Here is a 19,640-nt window from a genome sequence, read left to right as displayed (position 1 = left end):
TTTCTGCCTCCCTTTCTTGCACTACTTTGCACACAGCATTTTAAATGGTTTTCAATGCTACTGCTGTTGTTTTTATGGTTAATGAAGTTTTATTCATGAATTCATGAATAAAACTATTCATTAACCATAAAACTATATTGAAAAAGAGGTTAATTTATCAAACAGTAGCATATTGCTATAAAAACAAAGCACGATATAAACTGTGTATAAAGTAAATAAAACTATTTCACATTGTAGGGTATGCTAGCAACCCTTTAATATTTTCATGAGTTTATGAAGATGATACTCACTTTTCATATACAATAATAATAATAACTATCACATAATGAGTATTTATTTAAAACACTCTCATAAAGTAAACTTTGAGCCAGTATTATGGTCTTTATTTTATTGAAAAGGTTTTATTATGACTTGTGCTCTTAACCACTACCCCTATATTGGGCCTCTACAAAGAATGCAAAGGAAACCACCAGATTCAAAGTAAAAGCACTTCTAGATCAAGTTTTATCAGAAATGTGATGAGGATAGATGCTTTAAAAATAACTTCTGTAGATTAATTCAAAGCTTAATTGTATTTAATAGGCTCTTATCTTTTTGATGAATAATTTATGAGAATTTCCCATCTAGTTCTTTTTTTTTTTTAACTTAAATGTTTCCAATCATATGATAAGATAGGCTTTGGTAGAAATCAACTGATGATTAAAATATGATAGTGCTATCAAAACCTGAGGTCTATGCCAGAAACAAAATAACAATAAAAAGCATTTTCCTCATCTATGTGCCTGCCAAATTGCAGGTCTGAAATTCAGGCTAGCTAACACAAAGAGGGTCTTTTTATAAAATGACAATGTGCAATAAAAGTGCTTGTGGTATGTAGTTTGCTTAGTCCTTCAGTTAAAGAAATGGGATAATCTTTCCAAACTTTCTGTGTTTGTTAATATAGAATGGGATGAATTTCAGATCCTCCTGAATTAAATTAGGGTGGTCTTCTGCTTCATTTCACACCAATAAAGGCTTTAAAAGAATTATTGTCACTAATAGGTGATTTTCAGTAATTTTTTTAAACAATCAACTCCAAAATCAAACCACCATGTGTCTAACACTATGAGAGGTCGCAGAAAAGTTGCTAAACCATTTCTACTTTCAGAAATAAAAAACTCATGGCCATGATCATCTTATTATATACATATTAAAAAAATTTTAATCCTCAACTTGATGCAGTTAACAATTAGTCAGAAGCCAGTCCAGTAGATAGAATTCCTATATTTTCTGACTCAATGCATAGGAATTGAATTGCTTCTAAAAATCCAGAGTTTTAATTAGAGCTCCAGACTTTGCTACTAAAGTGTCTTGTGAAGTTTGGCAAGTTTTTCCATTTCTCAATCTTAATAAAATGTAAGAAATAAGGCTTTAAACCTCATTTATTTTTTACAATCTGCTCCATAGAAAATGCTGAAGAATTGTTTATGAGTTAAGTGGTAATTAAACTTTTTTTTTTATAATTGCACCGAACCATTCTAAATGATTTTAAATCCTCTAACCCTCAGCTTCTATCCGCCAATGCTAAGAAAGTTGTACAAATAAAAAATAGACTACATTTTGCTAATGATTATTGAGGAATTGTGAAAAACAGATGAAATACGGGAAGATTAGATTTATGATATTGTTATACTTCATAGTATAGGAAACTTTTTGCAAAAAACCCAGAAACTAGTAATTCAGAGGTAAAGTATTCAGAGTTTTCTACCTATACACCTCAAATATTTGCTTGGATTCTGTCCTACTAAACAGTTTATCATGATTTAAATAAAGATACAGATATATGATGTACAGCTGTCAATAATCTATTCAATCCACTTACATGTAATTATTGATAGCTAAGGACTTTACTAATGTCATCTTATTGTTTTCTGGCTATTTTTTAGTTCCCTGGCCATTTTATTCCTCTTTTGCTGTCTTCTTTTGTGAACTGATGATTTTTTGTAGTGCTATGCTTTAATTTCCCTTCCCTTTATCCTTTGTGATTTTACTACACAGGTTTTTGCTTTGTGGTTACCATGGGGCTTACATAAAATATCTTAAGTATAGGGGCACATGGGTGGTGCAGTTCTTTGGGCATCTGACTCTTGGTTTCAGCTCAGGTCATGATCTCAGGGTGGTGGAATTGAGCCCCGTATCAGGCTCAGAGAGGATTCTGCTTAAGATTTTCTTTCCCTCTCCCTTTGCCCCTCCTGCCCCCTCAAATAAATAATCTTAAAAAAATTTAGGTATAATAGTCTGTTTATGCTGATAAATTTATTTCAATCACATGTGAAAACTCTACCCTTTATTTCCTCATCTTTTATGTTATTGAAGTCACAATTTACCCCTTTTGATACTGTTTGTTCATTAACAAATTATTGTAGCTATAGTTAATTATAATACTCTTGTCCTTTAACCTTTATACTAGAGCTAAGTGGTTAGTACTCCATTGCATTACACTATTTGAGTCTCTGACTTTGTATACTTATTTTTGCCATGGGTTGCATATTTTCATATGTATTTATGCTATTAGTATCCTTTCATTTCAACTTGAAAAGTTTCTTTCAGCATTTCTTATAAGGCAAGCTTAGTGGTGATGAGCTCCTTCAGCTTTATTTGTCTAGAAAAGTCTTTAAAAAAAAAAGAAAAAAAAGAAAAGTCTTTATCTTTCCTTCATTTCTGAAGGACAGCTTTGTCAGGTAAAGTATTCTTGGTTGGTATTTATTTTAGTTCAGTTCTTTGAATATATCATTCCATTCCCTCCTGGCTGGTAAGGTTTTTGCTGAGAAATATGCTGATAACCTTAGGAAGGGCAAATTGTAAGTTACAAGATTTTTTTCCCTCTGACTGCTTTGAAGATTCTCTCTTTGTCTTTGATTTTTGACAGTTTCATTATAGTGTATTGTGAAGAGGACCTCTTGAAGTAGAGTTTGGGAAACTATGAGCTTCCTGAGCTTAGATATCCAAATCTCTCTTCAGATTTGGAAAATACTCGATCATTATGTCTTTAATGTGCTTTCTGTCACTTCTCCCTTTAGTCTTCTGGAACTCCAATAATTCAAAGTTCTTGTTATGGTATCCTAGGATTGCATAGGATATCTTCAATCTTTTTCATTTCTTTTTTCTTTTTTTTTTTTTTGTTCTCCACTTAATGGGTAATTTCAAAGTTCCCATCCTCTATCTCACAGATTCTTCTTCTGCTCGATCCATTCTACTGGTGATGCTCTCTGCTGCATTTTTTTTCACCTTTCATCTATAATATTCATTAGTTCCAAAATTTGTTTGCTTCTTTTTAAAAATTTTCTCTGTGATAAACTCATTTTTTTCATTATTTGCCTGATTTTGTTGAATTGTCATTTTGTGCTTTCTGTAATTTACTGAGTTTCCTTGTAAAGCTATTTGAATTCTTTGTATTATGCAAATCACATATATCAGGTCTTTGAGTTTGGTTAGTGGAAGATGATTGTGATCCTTTGGTGGTATCATGTTACCTTGATTTTTCATGTTCCTTGAAGTTTTGCATTGCTGTCTTCAAATTTGAAGTAGCTATCAGCTCCTCCAGTCTTTACTAACCACCCACTTTAAAGTGTTCAGACTCGTGGTTTTTTCTACAATAGTGTGATGAAACTTGTCTGCAAACCTGGACTTCCACAAAGGCTCTTTCATCTGTGGATGACTATTAAAGACAATGCTTTCCAGGAACTCTCTAACCATGCCTAAGAGGAACTGGAACCAATTCATGAGCCACTTCAGGGTCCTCAGCTGGGACTGAGGTCTGTATGTCTATTATCTGGAACATAGGTAAGGGAGAGTCCTCCTGGATCCCTTGGTATATGCTCCCACAAGCATACTTTTGTCTGTGAATGGATGCCAAATTTTTTGTTGTTGGTAAGGTATGTCTTTTGCAACTATGATGCTAATGTGACTCCCAAGTTGATTTCAGAAAAGCCATGAAGAAATCAAATTAAGAGAACCAATGTCAGGATGCTAGCTTATGTTTTGTTTGTTTGTTTGCTTGCTTTTTTGTTTGTTTGATTGAGTTAGAATGTCAAATTGAGGAAGATTTGGATAAAGAATAGCAACTAGGATACAAGCTCGTCAGTAAAGGAGAGTGATTAGATAAAATCTGCATCATGTGGTGACCTGTACATTGATGGCTATGTCAGCTAGAGATATGGTTAGTATCCAGAGTTGTTGAATATTTAGAGAAATAATCCTCAGCAGGAAATCACTCTATTTTCAAGTAAGACTGATGTGAAGGTCAAATATCATTCTCAGATTAGTATCAAGTATTATAGGCAGCGGAATTCACAGAGAAAAGCTATTCATTTATAAATATAGCTAAAATTAAACTGCCCTGCATTGTGGCTATTTTTCTCAGTGATGTACACTTCAATGAATATTCACTTATTTAACAAACATGTATTAAGGACATAGTATTATGCTAGGCACTGAAGAGTATACAAAATATATTTCTGACAATTTTTATAATCAGTATATTTTCAAATTGAAGCTACAAGATGAACCAAAAAGATAAGTTTCAAGAACTGAGATAAGGCATCATTCAGAAAGGATGAGAGGTTTGAGCTGAGCCTGGAAGTTGAAATGGATATAGAAAGTAAACAGAAGGTAAGTAGAAGTATGATATAGGTTGCTAGAAGGACTACAGTGTGTTTGGTAAAAAAATGAATGAACCATTTCGAACATAATATAAGTTTTGTGTGTGTGTGGTGGATATCAAGGTAGGTATGGCTAAACTGTGTAGTATCTTAAATATTAGGCTAAAGAGTTTGAGTTTTACAAAGGTTCTATTAGCATATTTGTTGATATGTTAAAAATGGAAATTTATTTTATTGATATGTTAAAAATGGAATTTTAGGATGTTTTGTGCAAAATGGATTAAAAGAAGTAGAAAACAAGGATAGGAATATAACAATCAATCAAAATAATCCACAAGTGAATTAATAGATAATATAGGATAGGATTTTGGCAATAATAAAAGTAACAGGGGACTAAAATGATTTGCTGATGGGATACTTACCTGGCAGGGGAGATACCATGATCACGATTTCCTGATGGGATACCTTGGTGGCTCAGTGGTTAAGCATCTGTCTTTGGCTCAAGGCATGATCCTAGAATCCCTGGATCAAGTCCCACATCAGGCTCCCTGCATGGAGCCTGCTTCTCTCTCTGCCTATGTCTCTGCCTCTCTCTCTGTCTCTCTGTGTCTCTCATGAGTAAATAAATAAAATCTTTAAGAAAAAATAAAAGGATTTGCTGATGATTATACATAGAGGTACTGGAACAAGTTAAAATATAGAAAATAAATAATAGAGAATTTTGATCAAGGTTACTTGAGATTGGTGTAACAATTTTTTGAAATAAGTAGATAAGAGTGAGAGTTGATTTTAGTGAAAAGTAGAGAACTATAATTTAGAAATATTGAGTTTAAAGAGATGGCAAGATATCAGAATGCACATGCTCATCAGGGCAGTTGAAAATATGTAAATTGAGTTTAGAGAAATATTTAAAGTAGAGATATAAATTTAGGAGTAATTCACATAATCTTCGAAGCAACAAGACTAAATGGAATTTTTGAGGAAATCAGTTTGAAGAGTTAAAGCTCTGAATACTGGAAACTCTTCTCATTTAAGGACTAAAGGTGAATATGCCAGCATTTATTAAGCCACTACATACATTAACTAGTTTAAATTTATAAGAGCTAAGGAAGCCTAAGAAAGAGTGCTACCAAAGAAGTTTAGAGAATAGATGGACAGTGAGGTTTCATGAAAATTCCGAGAATAGTAAAGTTCACAAAGGAAAGACTAGTTAAAGATACTGATGTTGGAAAGAGATCTATTATCATTAGCATATGATTTATTATAGGTTTAAGAACAATTTATGGTTTGCTTCATTAAGAGATAATTGGTAATCTTTGAGGGTCAGTGTTTCCTTGGTAAAAAAATCAATATCTATATCTAGGTTGGCTAGTTTTCACTATCCACTGCTTTGCATCATATCCTTTAAAATAGGAGACTGATGTCATAATGGGCCAACTCTAGAAAAATAATTTTTCATTAATGAAACATAAGCCAAATACAATCGGGATAATTATTATTGGAAAGTTGCCTTTTATCAAGAAATTGATGTTGGTTTATATTGAAGTGCACCTAGGATGGAACAATGACAAATTTCTGTTAAAAAATCTAGATTAAAAAATTGAATTGGGATAGGCAGAGGACTTAGCTAAGTTAGTTTTAAAAGGATACACAGAACATTGTTGTTTTTATATGTTGAGCATTGCCATCATGTGTGCTTTATTTTCACAGCCTCTTTCTTTTAAAAAAGATTTATTTATTTTATTTGAGAGAGAGAGAGCATGGGCACGAGGGGCAGAGAGAGAGGGAGAGAGAATCTTGACCATATTTCACGCTGAGCATGGAGCCCAAGGCAGGCTTTATTTCACAGCTGTGAGATCAGGACTCAAGAGAAAACCAAGAGTCAGCTCCTCAACTGATTGTGCATCCAGGCAACCTTATTTTTTCTTTTTTAGAGGGAGAGCAAATGTGTGAATAGGGGTGATGAGGGAAGACAGAGGGAGAGGAAATCTCAAGCAGACTCTGCTGATGGGGCTTCAATTAAGGACCATGGGATCATGACCTGAGTTAAAATCTGGAGTCAGCTGCTTAACTGACTGAGCCATTCATGTACCCCTCAAAACTCATTTTTGTTAACTTTACTAAATCTAAGCGTTTTCTCTAATAGGCACCATAATATGCTTATTGTCATGTACCAAACTCATTATATGTAAAGTGCCACTTGTAGGGTATTTAACCACTTGAGAAATGTTTCTCAAAATGTGGTCCATGGACCACTTGTGTCAAAGAGCCTTCTGGAACGCTCATACTTGGGATCAAGAGAGAAGAAAACAAGTCTAAGATGGCGGAAGAGTAGGGTCTCCAAATCACCTGTCTCCTCCAAATTACCTAGAAAACCTTCAAATTATCCTGAAAATCTATGAATTCGGCCTGAGAATTAAAGAGAGAACACCTGGAATGCTACAGTGAGAAGAGTTCACGCTTCTATCAAGGTAGGAAGACGGGAAAAAGAAATAAAGAAACAAAAGGCCTCCAAGGAGGAGGGGCCCCGCGAGGAGCCGGGCTGAGGCCAGGGCGAGTGTCCCCAGGACAGGAGAGCAAACAGGAGCTGCACCAACCTTCCGGGGCGGAAAGGGCTCCCAGGGAGTTGGAGGAGGACCCAGGAGGGCGAGGATGCCCTCGGGTTCCCGGGGACAGTAACAGAGCAACTGCGCGCCCGGGAGAGTGCGCCGAGCTCCCTAAGGGCTGCAGCGCGCACGGCGGGTCCCGGAGCAGCTGGGGGGGCTCGGGGGCGGCTCCGTGGAGGGGGCTGCGGGGCGGGAGCAGCTCGGGAGGGGGGGGCTCGGGGGCGGCTCCGCGGAGGGGGCTGTGGGGCGGGAGCAGCTCGGGGGGCTCGGGGGCGGCTCCGCGGAGGGGGCTGCGGGGCGGGAGCCCGAATCCAACAGCGCAGGCCCCGGAGCAAGGGCGCCGGGACACAGCCCAGGATCTGGGCTCCCCCCGGGACAGGCAGAGGCCGGGAGGTCCCAGGACCGCAAGGACGCTCCTGCCCCGAGCTGAGAAGATCAGCGGCCCCGCCCCGGAGCCTCCAGGCCCTGCAGACGGAGAGCTCCGGGGTTACTGCGGGGGCTGAATCCAGGGCTCCAGAGCTGGCCCCGCCACTGGGGCTGTTGCTCCTGGGGCTTCACGGGGTAAACAACCCCCAATGAGCCCTGCATCAGGCAGGGGCACAGCAGCTCCCCCAAGTGCTAACACCTGAAAATCAGCACAACAGGCCCCTCCCCCAGAAGACCAGCTAGACGGACAAGTTCCAGGGGGAAGTCAAGAGAATTAAAGTACACAGAATCAGAAGATACTCCCCCGTGGTTCTTTTTTTCTTTTTTTCTTTTTGTTTTGTTTTGCTTTTTGATTTGTTTCCTTCCCCCACCCCCTTTTTTTCCTTTCTTTCTTTTTCTTTCTTTTCTTTTTTTTTCGTTTTTTTCTTCCTTTTATTTTCCCTCTTTCTTTATTCTTTCCTTCTTTCTCTCCTCTCTTTTTCTCCTTTTCCCAATACAACTTGTTTTTGGCCACTCTGCACTGAGCAAAAAGACTAGAAGGAAAACCTCACCTCAAAAGAAAGAATCAGAAACAGTCCTCTCTCCCACAGAGTTACAAAATCTGGATTACAATTCAATGTCAGAAAGCCAATTCAGAAGCACTATTATACAGCTACTGGTGGCTCTAGAAAAAAGCATAAAGGACTCAAGAGACTTCATGACTGCAGAATTTAGAGCTAATCAGGCAGAAATTAAAAATCAATTGAATGAGATGCAATCCAAACTAGAAGTCCTAATGACGAGGGTTAACAGGGTGGAAGAATGAGTGAGTGACATAGAAGACAAGTTGACAGCAAAGAGGGAAACTGAGGAAAAAAGAGACAAAAGACCATGAAGATAGATTAAGGGAAATAAACGACAGCCTGAGGAAGAAAAACTTACGTTTAATTGGTGTTCCCGAGGGCGCCGAAAGGGACAGAGGGCCAGAATATGTATTTGAACAAATTCTAGCTGAAAACTTTCCTAATCTGGGAAGGGAAACAGGCATTCAGATCCAGGAAATAGAGAGATCACCCCCTAAAATCAATAAAAACCGTTCAACACCTCGACATTTAATAGTGAAGCTTGCAAATTCCAAAGATAAAGAGAAGATCCTTAAAGCAGCAAGAGACAAGAAATCCCTGACTTCTATGGGGAGGAGTATTAGGGTAACAGCAGACCTCTCCACAGAGACCTGGCAGGCCAGAAAGGGCTGGCAGGATATATTCAGGGTCCTAAAGGAGAAGAACATGCGACCAAGAATACTTTATCCAGCAAGGCTCTCATTCAAAATGGAAGGAGAGATAAAGAGCTTCCAAGACAGGCAGCAACTGAAAGAATATGTGACCTCCAAACCAGCTCTGCAAGAAATTTTAAGGGGGACTCCTTAAAATTCCCCTTTAAGAAGAAGTTCAGTGGAACATTCCACAAAACAAGGACTGAATAGATATCCTGATGACACTAAACTCATATCTCTCAATAGTAACTCTGAACGTGAACGGGCTTAATGACCCCATCAAAAGGCGCAGGGTTTCAGACTGGATAAAAAAGCAGGACCCATCTATTTGCTGTCTACAAGAGACTCATTTTAGACAGAAGGACACCTACAGCCTGAAAATAAAAGGTTGGAGAACCATTTACCATTCGAATGTTCCTCAAAAGAAAGCAGGGGTAGCCATCCTTATATCAGATAAACGAAAATTTACCCCGAGGACTGTAGTGAGAGATGAAGAGGACACTATATCATACTTAAAGGATCTATCCAACAAGGAGGACTTAACAATCCTCAATATATATGCCCCGAATGTGGGAGCTGCCAAATATATAAATCAATTATTAACCAAAGTGAAGAAATACTTACACTTATACTTGGTGACTTCAATCTAGCTCTTTCTATACTCGATAGGTCTTCTAAGCACAACATCTCCAAAGAAACGAGAGCTTTAAATGATACACTGGACCAGATGGATTTCACAGATATCTACAGAACTTTACATCCAAACTCAACTGAATACACATTCTTCTCAAGCGCACATGGAACTTTCTCCAGAATAGACCACATACTGGGTCACAAATCGGGTCTGAACTGATACCAAAAGATTGGGATCATCCCCTGCATATTCTCAGACCATAATGCCTTGAAATTAGAACTAAGTCACAACAAGAAGTTTGGAAGGACCTCAAACACGTGGAGGTTAAGGACCATCCTGCTAAAAGATGAAAGGGTCAACCAGGAAATTAAGGAAGAATTAAAAAGATTCATGGAAACTAATGAGAATGAAGATACAACCGTTCAAAATCTTTGGGATGCAGCAAAAGCAGTCCTAAGGGGGAAATACATCGCAATACAAGCATCCATTCAAAAACTGGAAAGAACTCAAATACAAAAGCTAACCTTACACATAAAGGAGCTAGAGAAAAAACAGCAAATAGATCCTACACCTAAGAGAAGAAGGGAGTTAATAAAGATTCGAGCAGAACTCAATGAAATCGAGACCAGAAGAACTGTGGAACAGATCAACAGAACCAGGAGTTGGTTCTTTGAAAGAATTAATAAGATAGATAAACCATTAGCCAGCCTTATTAAAAAGAAGAGAGAGAAGACTCAAATTAATAAAATCATGAATGAGAAAGGAGAGATCACTACCAACACCAAGGAAATACAAACGATTTAAAAACATATTATGAACAGCTATATGCCAATAAATTAGGCAATCTTGAAGAAATGGACGCATTCCTGGAAAGCCACAAACTACCAAAACTGGAACAGGAAGAAATAGAAAACCTGAACAGGCCAATAACCAGGGAGGAAATTGAAGCAGTCATCAAAAACCTCCCAAGACACAAGAGTCCAGGGCCAGATGGCTTCCCAGGGGATTTCTATCAAACGTTTAAAGAAGAAACCATACCTATTCTCCTAAAGCTGTTTGGAAAGATAGAAAGAGATGGAGTACTTCCAAATTCGTTCTATGAGGCCAGCATCACCTTAATTCCAAAACCAGACAAAGACCCCACCAAAAAGGAGAATTACAGACCAATATCCCTGATGAACATGGATGCAAAAATTCTCAACAAGATACTGGCCAATAGGATCCAACAGTACATTAAGAAAATTATTCACCATGACCAAGTAGGATTTATCCCCGGGACACAAGGCTGGTTCAACACCCGTAAAACAATTAATGTGATTCATCATATCAGCAAGAGAAAAACCAAGAACCATATAATCCTCTCATTAGATGCAGAGAAAGCATTTGACAAAATACAGCATCCATTTCTGATCAAAACTCTTCAGAGTGTAGGGATAGAGGGAACATTCCTCAACATCTTAAAAGCCATCTACGAAAAGCCCACAGCAAATATCATTCTCAATGGGGAAGCACTGGGAGCCTTTCCCCTAAGATCAGGAACAAGACAGGGATGTCCACTCTCACCACTGCTATTCAACATAGTACTGGAAGTCCTAGCCTCAGCAATCAGACAACAAAAAGACAATAAAGGCATTTAAATTGGCAAAGAAGAAGTCAAACTCTCCCTCTTCGCCGATGACATGATACTCTACATAGAAAACCCAAAAGTCTCCACCCCAAGATTGCTAGAACTCATACAACAATTTGGTAGCGTGGCAGGATACAAAATCAATGCCCAGAAATCAGTGGCATTTCTATACACTAACAATGAGACTGAAGAAAGAGAAATTAAGGAATCAATCCCATTTACAATTGCACCCAAAAGCATAAGATACTTAGGAATAAACCTCACCAAAGATGTAAAGGATCTATACCCTCAAAACTATAGAACACTTCTGAAAGAAATTGAGGAAGACACAAAGAGATGGAAAAATATTCCATGCTCATGGATTGGCAGAATTAATATTGTGAAAATGTCAATGTTACCCAGGGCAATATACACGTTTAATGCAATCCCTATCAAAATACCATGGACTTTCTTCAGAGAGTTAGAACAAATTATTTTAAGATTTGTGTGGAATCAGAAAAGACCCCGAATAGCCAGGGGAATTTTAAAAAAGAAAACCATATCTGGGGGCATCACAATGCCAGATTTCAGGTTGTACTACAAAGCTGTGGTCATCAAGACAGTGTGGTACTGGCACAAAAACAGACACATAGATCAATGGAACAGAATAGAGAACCCAGAAGTGGACCCTCAACTTTATGGTCAACTAATATTCGATAAATGAGGAAAGACTATCCACTGGAAGAAAGACAGTCTCTTCAATAAATGGTGCTGGGAAAATTGGACATCCACATGCAGAAGAATGAAACTAGACCACTCTCTTTCACCATACAAAAAGATAAACTCAAAATGGATGAAAGATCTAAATGTGAGACAAGATTCCATCAAAATCCTAGAGAAGAACACAGGCAACACCCTTTTTGAACTCGGCCACAGTAACTTCTTGCAAGATACATCCACGAAGGCAAAAGAAACAAAAGCAAAAATGAACTATTGGGACTTCATCAAGATAAGAAGCTTTTGCACAGCAAAGGATACAGTCAACAAAACTCAAAGTCAACCTACAGAATGGGAGAAGATATTTGCAAATGACATATCAGATAAAGGGCTAGTTTCCAAGATCTATAAAGAACTTATTAAACTCAACAGCAAAGAAACAAACAATCCAATCATGAAATGGGCAAAAGACATGAAGAGAAATCTCACAGAGGAAGACATAGACATGGCCAACATGCACATGAGAAAATGCTCTGCATCACTTGCCATCAGGGAAATACAAATCAAAACCACAATGAGATACCACCTCACACCAGTGAGAATGGGGCAAATTAACAAGGCAGGAAACAACAGATGTTGGAGAGGATGCGGAGAAAAGGGAACCCTCTTACACTGTTGGTGGGAATGTGAACTGGTACAGCCACTCTGGAAAACTGTGTGGAGGTTCCTCAAAGAGTTACAAATAGACCTGCCCTACGACCCAGCAATTGCACTGTTGGGGATTTACCCCAAAGATACAGATGCAATGAAATGCCGGGACACCTGCACCCCGATGTTTATAGCAGCAATGGCCACAATAGCCAAACTGTGGAAGGAGCCTCGGTGTCCATCGAAAGATGAAGGGATAAAGAAGATGTGGTTTATGTATACAATGGAATATTACTCAGCTATTAGAAATGACAAGTACCCACCATTTGCTTCAACGTGGATGGAACTGGAGGGTATTATGCTGAGTGAAGTAAGTCAGTGGGAGAAGGACAAACATTATATGTTCTCATTCATGTGGGGAATATAAATAATAGTGAAAGGGAATATAAGGGAAGGGAGAAGAAATGTGTGGGAAATATCAGAAAGGGAGACAGAACGTAAAGACTGCTAACTCTGGGAAACGAACTAGGGGTGGTAGAAGGGGAGGAGGGTGGGGGCTGGGAGTGATTGGGTGACGGGCAGAGGGGGTTATTCTGTATGTTGGTAAATTGAACACCAATAAAAAAATAAAAATAAATAAAATAAAATAAAAAATGAGCAAGTGAGGGATCCCTGGGTGGCTCAGTGATTTGGTACCTGCCTTTGGCCCAGGGCGTGATCCTGGAGTCCCGGGATCGAGTCCCGCGTCCAGCTCCTGGCATAAGGCCTGCTTCTCCCTTGCCTGTGTCTCTGCCTCTCTCTTTCTCTCTCTGTGTGTCCATTATAAATAAATAAATAAATAAATAAATAAATAAATAAATAAATAAATAAATAAAAAGAAAACAAGTCTAGATATGAAAGTACAGAGGGATATATGAGATCAAGAGATGCCTGTAAAACACATAGAAATACCAACCTACAGGTGCCTGAGTGGCTTAGTTGGTTAATTATCCAGCTATTGATTTTGGCTCAGGTCATGATTACAGGGTTGTGAGATGAAGCCCTATATCAGGTTCCACACTGGGCATGGAACCTGCTTGGGATTCTCTCTCTCCCTCTCCTTCCACCCTTCTGCTCCTCCTTACTCATGTACACTCTCTTTCTCTCTCTCTCTCAAAAAGAAGGAATACCAACCAATAGTTACAGAATCAATCACTGGGAATTGCACATAGGAAAGTATATTTTATTTTAAGATTTATTTATTCATTAGAGAGAGAGCAGCAGGCTTCTCGCAGGGAGCCTGATGTGGGACTCCATTCCAGACAGGGGACCATGCCCTGAGCCAAAGACATATGCTCAACTGCTGAGCCATGCAGGTGTCCCAGGAATGTATATTTTAAAATAAGAACCTCCAAGCTACACATATACATTAAAATTGTGAGAAAATTTTTAAATAGAAAATAAAATGTAATGAAATGTGTGTGTGTATGTGTGTGTGTGTGTGTGTGTGTGTGTGTGTGTGTTTAGCCAGGGGTTCTTATCAATGTATTTGAGTCTGCTTCTTTCTCTCCTGTTTCTTTTCTTTTTTTTAATATTTATTTCAGTGCATTAAAGGTCCAAATGTGTGTGTGTTTTAAAATCTAGTACCCGAGCTGCGCTGCTGTGCTGTGGGGAAGAGAGACAGATTTGTAAACCCCGGAGCAAGGTTCTGCCTACCCGAGGCCACTGCGGTGCGGAGACCCTGGGTGAAGCCACCATCACCATGTCTGACCAGGAGGCAAAACCTTCAACTGAGGACTTGGGGGATAAGAAGTAAGGAGAATACATTAAACTCAAAGTCATTGGACAGGTTAGCAGTGAGATTCACTTCAAAGTGAAAATGGCAACACATCTCAAGAAACTCAAAGAATCATACTGTCAAAGACAGGGAGTTCCAATGAATTCACTCAGGTTTCTCTTTGAAGGTCAGAGAATTGCTGATAATCACACTCCAAAAGAACTGGGAATGGAGGAAGATGATGTGATTGAAGTTTATCAGGAAAAAACAGGGGGTCATTCAATGATTTAGATATTCCTTTTATTTTTCTTCTTTACCCTCAATTCTTTTTTATTTTTAAAAATAGTTCTATTGTAATGTGGTGTTCAAAACGGAATTGAAAACTGGCACCCCATCTCTTTAAAACATCTGGTAATTTGAATTCTAGTGCCCATTACTCATTATCACTTGTTTTCATTGTGCTGATTTTTGGTGATCAAACCTCAGCCCCCTTCACATTGCCCTTTCCTTTTTAAAAATTACATGTGTGCACAGAGAGGCCACCTTTTCCAGGACTGTGCATTTTCAGGCTTGTGATAAATAAGATCGACCAATACAGGTGTTCATGATGACTTTCCAATTGGCCCTGAAGTTCTAGCATGCGATTGCTTCACTCCTGGACTATGACTTTCAGTGGGAGATGGGAGTTTTTCAGAGAACTGAACTGTGGAAAAATGACCTTTCCTTAACTTGAAGCTTCTTTTAAAATTTGAGGGTCTGGACCAAAAGAAGAGAAATATCAGGCTGGAGTCGAGAAGACAGAGATGATGAGGATAAATGACTAACTCCAAAGATGGCTTCACTGAAGAGAAAGCATTTTAAGATAAAAGTCTTGTCAGAAGATCCCAGAAAAGTTCTAATTTTCATTAGCAGTTAATAAAGTTATTCATGCAGAAGTGTATTCAACAGAACACTGCTCTTTTTGATTTTATTTGTACTTTTTGGCCTGGGATATGGATTTTAAATGGACATTGTCTATACCAGCTTCATTAAAATAAACAAAATATTTGTTAAAAAAAATCTAGTACCTGATGTCTATCACCCCAAATGTTTAAGCAAATCCAACAATAAAAAGGACATACTAAATCTGTATTTTTATATTTGTATATTCTGTCCTATAATTAGTAATATTAGTAATATTAGTTGGAAATAAAAGTGAAAAGAAAAATAAAGGACAAAAAATAGAGGAAGAAAATGGGTAGAGGAGGGAGAAAAGAAATGAGAATAAAGTTTTATCCTTACTGCTTCTGAAGCCAATTCTTTTACTGTTGGAGAACTTGATATGGTCAGAAGATAGGTTTAGGGCTATAAATGATGAGATCAAGTTTTTAACCAGTACTATCCCTCTAGATACATATGTCTTCTAATAGAATGAGACAAGTCCCATCATTTCTGCTCCTTCATCCATTTTGAGCCTATAGCTGGAAGATCTAATGCCATGAATATTCATAGCAAGATGAAACAGGCCTTTTAATTAATTATATACGAGTTGCTTATTGGATAATAAGGCTACCTAAATCTTTTTTTTTTAAATTGTAATTGGCTCACAATGTTACATTGGTTTCAGGTGTACAACATAGTCTATATGTTATACTAAGTCAGATTCAACAAGTCTATATGTTATACTAAGCTCACCACAAGTGTAACTAACATTTGTCACCATACCATGCTATTACATTATCGTTGACTATATTCCTTATGGTGTATCTTTTATCCCCAGGATTTTTTCATGTCATAATTGGAAGCCTGCATCTCCCACTTCCCTTTACTCATTTGCCCATTCCCCTACTCCCCTCCCCTCTGGAAAACAATAGTTTGTTCTCTATAGGTCTGTTTCTTCTTCTTCTTTTTTTTTGTTTCTTCTTTTATTTATTTATTCATTTGTTTTTAGATTCCACCTATAAGTAAAATCATATGTTACTTATTTCACTTAGCATTATACTCTCTAGGTCCATCCATGTTGTCACAAATGGCAAGAATTCATTCTTTTTAATGGCTGAGTAATATGATTATACATACACACACACACACACACACTATTTTCCTGATCTATTCATCAGTTGATGGACACATGAGTTGCTTCCATATTTTAGGTACCGTAAGTAATGCTGCCATAAGTATAGGGGTACATATATCCTTTCAAATTAGTGTTTTCATCTTTTTGGGCAAATATCCAGTAGTGAAATTACTGGATCATATGGTATTTCTATTTTTAATTTTTTGAGGAACTTCCACAATGTTTTCCACAGTAGCTACACCAATTTACATTCCCATGAACAATATTGCACAAGGGTTCCCTTTTTTCCACATTCTCATCAACACTTGTTATTTATCTTTTCACCTGTTAATTTTCATATAGCAACTATTCTCTCCTATTTTGTGTCTTACAAAAGGCTTAAACAGCACTCCATTTGAGGTGTGTCCTGCTTCCCTTGTTCCTCATTTGAAATCATATTATTTTGTTACAGTGTATGAGTTTCTGACAGTGTGAGCATATTTAATATCAGAAGAGAGTCTGGAATCCTTATTGATTACTTTTAGAGCCTTTAAGAATGCACATATTCTAGAGCAGGTAAAAGAAAACTCTGGAAGTATCACAGCCTAGGGGAATACAGAGATGAGGAGAGACATTTTTTTTTATTAATATATATTTATAAGTATTATGTTTACATTTGTCATTTATTAGGTAATGTAATAAGTTATGTTTCTATGATGCTGTATTTGTTTTATTTATTTATTTTTTTTTTATTTTTTTTTTTATTGGTGTTCAATTTACTAACATACAGAATAATACCCAGTGCCCGTCACCCATTCACTCCCACCCCCTGCCCTCCTCCCCTTCTACCACCCCTAGTTCGTTTCCCAGAGTTAGCAGTCTTTACGTTCTGTCTCCCTTTCTGATATTTCCCACACATTTCTTCTCCCTTCCCTTATTTTCCCTTTCACTATTATTTATATTCCCCAAATGAATGAGAACATATAATGTTTGTCCTTCTCCGACTGACTTACTTCACTCAGCATAATACCCTCCAGTTCCATCCACGTTGAAGCAAATGGTGGGTATTTGTCATTTCTAATAGCTGAGTAATATTCCATTGTATACATAAACCACATCTTCTTTATCCATTCATCTTTCGTTGGACACCGAGGCTCCTTCCACAGTTTGGCTATAGTGGCCATTGCTGCTAGAAACATCGGGGTGCAGGTGTCCCGGCGTTTCATTGCATTTGTATCTTTGGGGTAAATCCCCAACAGTGCAATTGCTGGGTCGTAGGGCAGGTATATTTTTAACTGTTTGAGGAACCTCCACAAAGTTTTCCAGAGTGGCTGCACCAGTTCACATTCCCACCAACAGTGTAAGAGGGTTCCCTTTTCTCCGCATCCTCTCCAACATTTGTTGTTTCCTGCCTTGTTAATTTGCCCCATTCTCACTGGTGTGAGGTGGTATCTCATTGTAGTTTTGATTTGTATTTCCCTGATGGCAAGTGATGCAGAGCATTTTCTCATATGCATGTTGGCCATGTCTATGTCTTCCTCTGTGAGATTTCTGTTCATGTCTTTTGCCCATTTCATGATTGGATTGTTTCTTTCTTTGGTGTTGAGTTTAATAAGTTCTTTATAGATCTTGGAAACTAGCCCTTTATCTGATATGTCATTTGCAAATATCTTCTCCCATTCTGTAGGTTGTCTTTGAGTTTTGTTGACTGTATCCTTTGCTGTGCAAAAGCTTCTTATCTTGATGAAGTCCCAATAGTTCATTTTTGCTTTTGTTTCTTTTGCCTTTGTGGATGTATCTTGCAAGAAGTTACTATGGCCGAGTTCAAAAAGGGTGTTGCCTGTGTTCTTCTCTAGGATTTTGATGGAATCTTGTCTCACATTTAGATCTTTCATCCATTTTGAGTTTATCTTTGTGTATGGTGAAAGAGAGTGGTCTAGTTTCATTCTTCTGCATGTGGATGTCCAATTTTCCCAGCACCATTTATTGAAGAGACTGTCTTTCTTCCAATGGATAGTCTTTCCTCCTTTATCGAATATTAGTTGCCCATAAAGTTCAGGGTCCACTTCTGGATTCTCTATTCTGTTCCACTGATCTATGTGTCTGTTTTTGTGCCAGTACCACACTGTCTTGATGACCACAGCTTTGTAGGACAACCTGAAATCTGGCATTGTGATGCCCCCAGATATGGTTTTCTTTTTTAAAATTCCCCTGGCTATTCGGGGTCTTTTCTGATTCCACACAAATCTTAAAATAATTTGTTCTAACTCTCTGAAGAAAGTCCATGGTATTTTGATAGGGATTGCATTAAACGTGTATATTACCCTGGGTAACATTGACATTTTCACAATATTAATTCTGCCAATCCATGAGCATGGAATATTTTTCCATCTCTTTGTGTCTTCCTCAATTTCTTTCAGAAGTGTTCTATAGTTTTGAGGGTATAGATCCTTTACATCTTTGGTGAGGTTTATTCCTAGGTATCTTATGCTTTTGGGTGCAATTGTAAATGGGATTGACTCCTTAATTTCTCTTTCTTCAGTCTCATTGTTAGTGTATAGAAATGCCACTGACTTCTGGGCATTGATTTTGTATCCTGCTACGCTACCGAATTGCTGTATGAGTTCTAGCAATCTTGGGGTGGAGACTTTTGGGTTTTCTATGTAGAGTATCATGTCATCGGCGAAGAGAGAGAGTTTGACTTCTTCTTTGCCAATTTGAATGCCTTTAATGTCTTTTTGTTGTCTGATTGCTGAGGCTAGGACTTCCAGTACTATGTTGAATAGCAGTGGTGAGAGTGGACATCCCTGTCTTGTTCCTGATCTTAGGGGAAAGCCTCCCAGTGCTTCCCCATTGAGAATGATATTTGCTGTGGGCTTTTCATAGATGGCTTTTAAGATGTCGAGGAATGTTCCCTCTATCCCTACACTCTGAAGAGTTTTGATCAGAAATGGATGCTGTATTTTGTCAAATGCTTTCTCTGCATCCAATGAGAGGATCATATGGTTCTTGGTTTTTCTCTTGCTGATATGATGAATCACATTGATTGTTTTACGGGTGTTGAAGCAGCCTTGTGTCCCAGGGATAAATCCTACTTGGTCATGGTGAATAATTTTCTTAATGTACTATTGGATCCTATTGGCCAGTATCTTGTTGAGAATTTTTGCATCCATGTTCATCAGGGATATTGGTCTGTAATTCTCCTTTATGGCGGGGTCTTTGTCTGGCTTTGGAATTAAGGTGATGCTGGCTTCATAGAACGAATTTGGAAGTACTCCATCTCTTTCTATCTTTCCAAACAGCTTTAGGAGAATAGG

The 19,640-nt window shown here is 38.1% G+C and overlaps 1 protein-coding gene and 1 pseudogene across 6 annotated transcripts in view; one reads left to right on the top strand and one right to left on the bottom strand.

The window, feature by feature from the left end:
• The window catches only part of PIK3C2G (phosphatidylinositol-4-phosphate 3-kinase catalytic subunit type 2 gamma), a 365,888-nt gene that overhangs the window by 14,731 nt on the left and 331,517 nt on the right, over positions 1 to 19,640 (bottom strand). The gene's annotated exons all lie outside the window — the stretch shown is intronic.
• Positions 4,535 to 14,597, top strand: LOC102151867 (annotated as a pseudogene).

This window comes from Canis lupus, chromosome 27, assembly GCF_011100685.1.
Source record: "Canis lupus familiaris isolate Mischka breed German Shepherd chromosome 27, alternate assembly UU_Cfam_GSD_1.0, whole genome shotgun sequence".
NCBI classification, from domain to species: Eukaryota; Metazoa; Chordata; class Mammalia; order Carnivora; family Canidae; genus Canis; species Canis lupus.
This window is presented reverse-complemented; position numbering and strand designations above follow the sequence as displayed.